The following is a 7,737-nucleotide window of genomic DNA, read 5'->3' as shown; positions in this document are numbered from 1 at the left end:
AATACCCTCTAGTTCCATCCATATCATTGCAAATGGCAAGATTTTGGGTTTTTTGATGGCTGCATAATATTCCATTGTATATATATATATCTATACCACATTTTCTTTATCCATTCATCTGTAGATGGACATCTTGGCTCTTTCCATAGTTTGGCTATTGTGGACATCAGCAAAGTGATGTTAATTGTAATCTAACACTGCACATTTCTTTGGAGAGGTAGACTCTGTCATTGCAATTAACAGCACTTGAGTGGGTCCAGTAAGCTTGGTTGACGAGAGCACAGAGCTGAATATATAAAGGTGTTAGTTAGCTCTAACAAGGAGAAAACTGTCTCCCCTGTGGCAAGATTAGAACTCCTGATTCACTCAACAGGTTACAACCCATGCATGTCATTGGGTCCCCAGGTAGAGGTGTACCCATCCATCATTGCTACAGCGGAAAACTCAAATGTATTGGTTGGCATCTCTCTGCCAACATGAAATTCATTTTCCTACAGAGAACATTTTTTACGGTAAAATCTGAAAATGGCTCAAACTTCATTCAGACATCAGTCTTGCAGGAGAGGCCTCTTTTGGATCCACCCTTCCCCACAGAACTGTTCAAAGAATCATCTACAAGCTCAGCGTTTGAAGTGAATCACCGGTAGCACTTTCCTTCAGGGAGCTTAGATTGGTTTGAAATTACATATTCACTAGTGAGATTATGTGATTACCATTTTAAACTCCCTCTGCTTCAGTTTTGTCATCTTTAAAATGGAGATAATAGTACCTATTTGATAGAATTAATTAGTTAATATAAGAAAATGCTTAGAGCCAGCCTCAAACTGGCAAACACCATATAAATGTTGGCTGTGACTGCTTCTTTAGGGCTGTTAGCAGGGAGCATATCATTTTTGTGCACCAGTATATCTCCGGTGCCAAATTACGGTGCCTGGCAAATAGTGGTGCTCAATAAATGTTTGAGAGTAACTTAATAGCAACTGAATGAATGCATGGAGCGATTGACAACAGGCTCGCATCTTGCCTTCTTGCCTTGCTTAGTTCTTGTTTCCCCAGACTCTGTAATTTAGGAATTAGGAGCCGCTGGATGCTTGTGTTCATAACCCAAACAAAAGAAGAGCTCAGCACATTCTAGAGGGAGACAGCAAAGTCTTGTAACAACCAAAGCTTAGATGATGGAAGTTTATTTCCACATTAGCTGTTTTCATCTATGAAAAGTGCTTAGAACATTATTTTTGGAGTGTTAGACATTGAAAAGATTGACTGTGAATCCATAATTTTTCCAGTTATGCTCCTAAAAATTTCCTTTACTCTAGCAACCGAAGAATAAAAATAAAACCAGAAATATATCAATATGTGCATAGGAAACTCTCCACATTTGGGAAGTCTCCAGTCAAGAATTCAATTAATTTGCAACAATAACTTATGATTCCATTCGCAATGTTCCCTTTCTGATTCTCCTAAATTGCACGCATACTTGCAAGGTGAGGAAGGAGAGGTTGGTAGAATTGAGCTTACACCCTGATCAACAGTCCTAGTTCTGCTGGTTGGGATGCAAACACTAGGTCCAAAAGCCCAGCATGTACAACCTGGTGCTGTTACTTGGTGTGTTTTCCCAGAGTAGCAATAGTAGGCATTAGGTTCCACAACCAGCCCAAGGAATCCCATTAATCTCTCTATCGATGAAGGGTAATTCAGTTGAAATAGTACTAGATGATCCAGCCACCATTTGTAAGGATCTTTATATGGGATATTTTTAGACTCACCACTTAGGGAGCCAGAAATACATCTTTCTTAAAAGTGAAATTAGGGACCACACTTCTCTCCACCCTCCACTTGCTGTCTTTGAAAGTAATGATGCTTCCAGCCTCCTCCTTAGCAGGAAGTAGCTCCTCTTGAGAATGAGAATGAGAATCAGGGGGAAACAAGGAGTCTTGAAGGCAAAAACCATCTGCAGGGTAACCTCTGAACTTACCTGGCTTTTTTGAGGCTCCTGGGGCTTAACCTATGGCATGCTGCAAACTCTGCTGTTATAATCCATATTTCCAGCTAGATCATGAGCTTCTTATTATGCAATGAGTTCCTAGAAGACTGATCCTTGATAAAGCCTTTATTATGACAGCCTAACTGATGTGGGAAACAAAGGCAGAAGAAAAATCATTAAATTTCCTTACCATCTATAGCCCATTGACCAGCCTTGAAACTGGCAGAGTGACATTCTTCTCAGGGACTCAGCGGCTGCCTCCTCGCTGTTAATACTTTGCTAAGGGCAAAAGGCAACCTTAGCCTGACCCCCAGGACCCTGTAAGTCTACTTTAACATACAAAAATTCCTTTGGAAACTTCCTTTATCTCTACTCCCCATGATATGTGTTGGCAAACATCCCCCAAGCTGATATATACATCTGAAGGGTCTCATGCCTGAGGGTTTACTAAACAATAATAAATGACCTTTCCCAACAAGAGCTAGCCCCCTCAGGATCCTGGAAACCTCGTTTCCAGAATACCTGGGAGGCTTACACTATCCCTAACCCCCTTCCAACTTGGAAGTCTCTAATGGGCCCCTCCTCACGTCCCCGTCGCAGCTCTTTCTGCCCACGGGTCCTGTCCCCGTGCCTTAATAAAACCACCTTTTTGCACCAAAGACGTCTCAAGAACGCTTTCTTGGCCATCAGCTTCGAACCCTAACGTCTTTCCTACATCAGTTCACCCAGGCTAACACAGTGAAACATGGCCAGTATATCTTCCTATAAGATTTATTGCTTGTTGTCTTTCCTTACAGGATCTGGATGGAAATAGATGCCCTATTTTAACTGTTCGCAATGAAATTCACAACATGCATCAAAAAATCTGAGTTCTTACTTGAGTGACAGGAGAGGTAGGGGAGAAACTATCAAATTATACAGTTCTCCTTGAAACAGATAAGAAATGGTTAGAAACTGGAGGGAGTTCATTTCAACAATTATACAGCCTCTAGTATGTGTCAGACAATGTAGTTATAATGTAGGAAAAATGTTAGGGTTCGAAGCCAACGGCCAAGAACAAATTCTTGAGACGTCTTTGGTGCAAAAAGGTGGTTTTATTAAAGCCCGGGGACAGGACCTGTGGCCAGAAAGAGGTGCACTGGGGACGTGAGGAGGGGCCCATTATGGACTTCCAAGTTGGAAGGGGGTTAGGGATAGTGTAAGCCTCCCAGGTATTCTGGAAACGAGGTTTCCAGGATCCTGAGGGGGCTCGCTATTGCTGGGAAAGGTCATTTATTATTGTTTAGTAAACCCTCAAGCATGAGACCCTTCAGATGTATATTGGCGAGTCAGATGCTTGGGAGATGTTTGCCAACACATATCATGGGGAGTAGAGATAAAGGAAGTTTCCAAAGGAATTTTTGTATGTTAAAGTAGACTTACAGGGTCCTGGGGGTCAGGCTAAGGTTGCCTTTTGCCCTTAGCAAAGTATTAACGGCGAGGAGGCAGCCGCTGAGTCCCTGAGAAGAATGTCACTCTGCCAGTTTCAAGGCTGGTCAATGGGCTATAGATGGTAAGGAAATTTAATGATTTTTCTTCTGCCTTTCTTTCCCACATCATGAACCTTGGCCTCATAAGGGGAGGCCCAGGCAAACTAACCAAGAGAGATTCCCCAGCCTGTGGTTGATTGTACCATAGACCAACCAGTCAGGTGATTCCCACTGGTGGACATCTGTTGGGTTTCCAGTACCTTAACATCAAGCTGTGCACTTTCTCCCTTGTTCATCTGATATTCTTCTGTCTTTTCAGTTCCTACCCCAACTCTTACCTCTTTGTTGGAGCTATCATGACAGGAACTCAGTTTCTTGAGAACAAAACGCTTTGACCAAGACAATGGCGCTAGGTCTTTAAGGACAAGAGAAACCTATCTTCTGCTTTTCAGAGGAAAACCCCACAAGCCTTTACAGGAACTGAGGAGGAGAGCAGGGCTCTGAGGTCTGTAGATACATTCATGAAATAAGATATAGTGGGTCGGGGGGCCGGGGTGGGTCGGGGGGCGCTGGGCAGCCAGAGGGCAGAGAGGGCAGAGACCGGCTGCCCAGAGGGAGGATGGCGTGAGGGGTGGGAATGCTGGCTGTTAAAAGGGGAGGGGCTGGTCAGTAAAAGTGTGGAGGGGGCGAGGGGGACACAAGGGGACCGGAGAGAGCCCCTGGCTCTGATCCAAGTCACTGCCAGGCCTGGCGCGGGCGAGGGGAGGGGGGGTGCATGGGTGCTTCGGCCTCGCCGCGCCGGAGCCCGAACCCGAACCCGAGGAGGCGCAGGGCCTGAGCCGACTGCCACCGGAGCTGCTCCTGGTGGCGCTGAGCCACGTGCCCCCGCGCGCACTGATGGGGTGCTGCCGCCCGATGTGCCAGGGCTGACGTGCCCTGGTGGACCGCCCAGCCCTGTGGCTGCTCATCCTGGCCCGGGACCACGGTGCCCTGCTGCCGCTCGCCCCCAGCTGCCTGCCCCCCGCCCGCGACGGCAGACCCTGTCTCCTGGGCCGCTTTAGCGAACGCCGCCCCATCGGACGCCACCTCCTCCGCAACCCCTGCGGCCTTCCTGGCCTCCCGCAATGGATGGTGCCGCAGGGTGCGGACGTCTGGGCAGTGGAGGTAAACAGGTCAACTGTGCCCCGGGGCCCCCTCGCAGACCTGCTTCGTGTCTTCCTTCAGCTGGTGTCACAAAAAGCCGTGTTGGACCTGGAGGAGGAGGGTTTGTGGCCAGAGCTGCTAGATAGTGGCAAGACTGAGATTTCTGTCTCTGATTGGTGGGGAGCCCGACACGACAGTGGCTATATGTACCGACTCCTTGTCCAACTTCTAGATGCCAACCGGACTTCCCTGGATAAATTCCCTGCTATGCCGGTTCCCATCCAACAGTGGAACAACAATGTCTGCTTTCAGGTCACCCACGTGTTCTCTAACATCAAGATGGGCGTCCTCTTTGTGTCTTTCAAACACTGGGGCCAGGACACGCAGTTCTGGGCTGGTCGCTATGGAGCCCGTGTGACCAACTCCAGTGTGGTCCTGTGGGTCTGGTTCTCTTTTGTCGAGGGCTGTCCTTGCACTACAACCTGACTGGTGCCTTCCAGGACTGGGGACTACTGGCCAGGACTTCTCACTAACCAAGGGCACGAGCTTCCCTGGCATCCTGGGTACTCCAGGATCCCTTCGAGGGTTCTGCCGGGCCCCCTCTTGAGGTTCTAGAAACTACTAGAAGAAAGTTCTTTTCTCAGAGCTACCTCCTGCTGTTATAGGGATATACCTCCCCCTGGAGGCCCTCTAATTCAGCCCCAGGCCCCTCTGCCGTGTCTCCTCTCCTTTCTGCTTTCAGGGGACTTTATCAGTTCCTTTAGAGAAGGCAGTTCATCTCTGAAGTAGAATCTCGTCCTTATGGCTGGGAAAATTCCAACTACCTTGGGTGGCAGACTTAACCCCCCGCCGCCCCACAGCTTCAAGGCTGGGACCAGGTCTCACAGCTGAAAGTCAACCAGCTCAAAAAATGTATGGAGATCCTCAAGGACCCCTGTGATTGTATGGTGTATAAAATTATTTTTTATTTTTAAATTTTCCACAAACATCGAGAGAATAATGCATCAGCAACAACTATCTGCCAATCATATGTAATAAATTTATTATTTTGCAAAAAAAAAAAAAAGAAAAGATACGGTGGGGAGTACTGGGGAAAAGAAGTCCCAATTTGTGTAAATACTTCATAGTTTAACAACCAATTTACAAAATTCCTGTAAATTTAACAACAGATTCTTGCAAGCAAGTCATCATAACGCTTGGCTCTAGTGAACCACTGATGGAGTAGGGGTTGGGGAGGGAAAAAAAACAACTTCAAGGGTTTATTTCCCTTCACTCTCTTCTCTTCTCATTTTGATCGGAGTGGTGAGTGGGATCTCATTTGGAGGGGACTGAGTTTCTGAACTACTGATGGAGGGAAGCAGCATCCTGTCAGTTGAGAAGTTGAGTAGGTGCTCATTCACAAGTAAAGATTAGTGGTGTAGGGAGCAGATATGGAGATGGCTTTCATTTTATTCTTGGTAGAGTCACTTGAGAAATAAAAATGGTGTCCCAGGGGCCTTCTACTTAAATATATTTGAAGCGGAGAGCTAGGTTCTTGTTTCAAGGAGTCGAAGAATGAATCTTGTGGGCAAAGGAGAGTAAAGCGATAGAAGTTTATTAAGTGAAGATAATAGAAGCTTATTAAGTGAAGATACAGAAAAAGCTCTCAAGACGGAGAGGGGGCCCGACAGCGGTGCCAAGGAGGGCCATTAGTGTTGGTCTTTTATAGAAAGCTACCCAGGGGAACTTAAATCCTTTTAATTGATATCACCATTGAGCAAGGACTAGTGATAACACCTTCAATGGCTTACTTCCTTTGTTGGGTCTGGTTATTCTTTGTTGGTCACAGGTGATTATCATAAAAAAAGACACCCACCCCACATGCTTAGGGCAGGGTGGTGCAGTTTGTTCCCTTTTCTCTGGTTTCCCCAGAGCTCCACAGTTTTGGGATTTCTGTGAGCCTGATCACGTAGCCCCCATCTGTCTCTCCCTACCTAGCCCTGCCTGTCCCTTACTCATATCTACCCCCTTCCCCCCCATACATTTTACCCTCTAGAAGCTTCACTGGATTGATAATTTCGACTTGAAATGTGTAAGGAAGCTAGCAGTTAGAATAATTCTAGAGATGCATTGTGTTCTGCAGTTCAGGACATGCCACCCCAAAATATGCCAGTTTGGTATATTGATTACTTTGAGCTGAAAGTACTTGAAAAACAGCAAATCCAGGGAAAGGCTTTCTCCGAACACTCTTTAGCGCCTTAAAGATAGGTCCTACAAAAGGAACTCAATTGTCGTGAATCTTCTTTCTGGGAATTTCATTAACCAGGGAAGATTGACTTTTATCACAGGAAAAGACTAGAAGTAGGCACCAACCCACATAAACTTTGTCACAAACTGTCCTATCTCCCATCTAACCTTCTAAGAGCCACTTCATCTTTCCTGAAAATAATTTTCTCTCTTTTAAGTGGCCTATCCTCCTCCCAGTAAGACAGTATACGTATATGCTTTCAAATATCACCTTTCTTTGGGATATTCACTTTTTCCCCCCGACGATGCCTTCACACACATAACACGGACAGTTAATAAATTTGTAAACCGTATCCCCTATTAACCTATTTTCAGTTAATTTCATAGACCCAACTATTGGATTTAAGAGTGTAGAGGGAAAGTCTTTCCTCTCCTACAGTTCTATAGCAATGATTTTCCTTCACTCACACTTTGTGGGAATAGAATTCCCTGGAAGTGTATAACATGGGGGCCCTGTGGGTAAACAATATAGAAGAATTAAACCTATTGGTTATATACACCTTGATATCACACATTTGATCAATTTTCTCATCTTGATGATGTTAACCTGTGTGGAATGAAGTTTTTTGTTTGTTGTTTTTTAAGATTTTATTTATTTATTTGAGAGAGAGAGACACACCACGAGTGGGGGGAGGGGCAAAGGGAGAGGGAGAGAGGGAGTCTCAAGCAGACTCCCTGCTGAGTGTGGAACCTGACTGCGGGGCTCCATCTCACAACACTGAGATCATGGCCTGAGCCAAAATCAAGGGTCTGATGCTTAACTGACTGAGCCATCCAGGTGCCCCTGGAATGAAATTTTGACCAATGGACTAGGTAGTTGGTTTTCAGAGGGAATGTGAAGAACACCAGCATACA

The 7,737-nt window shown here is 45.8% G+C and overlaps 1 pseudogene; it reads left to right on the top strand.

Annotated features, from left to right (window-relative positions):
* Positions 1 to 4,928, top strand: part of LOC112833910 (F-box only protein 27-like) — an 8,053-nt pseudogene extending 3,125 nt beyond the window's left edge.
* Positions 4,929 to 7,737: the final 2,809 nt, after the last annotated feature.

This window comes from Callorhinus ursinus, unplaced genomic scaffold (assembly GCF_003265705.2).
Source record: "Callorhinus ursinus isolate GAN/ISIS: 27379988/994484 unplaced genomic scaffold, GSC_fseal_2.0 scaffold1, whole genome shotgun sequence".
Classification (NCBI taxonomy): domain Eukaryota; kingdom Metazoa; phylum Chordata; class Mammalia; order Carnivora; family Otariidae; genus Callorhinus; species Callorhinus ursinus.
The sequence above is the reverse complement of the archived record's forward strand: the minus strand, read 5'-3'. Positions and strand labels throughout refer to the sequence as shown.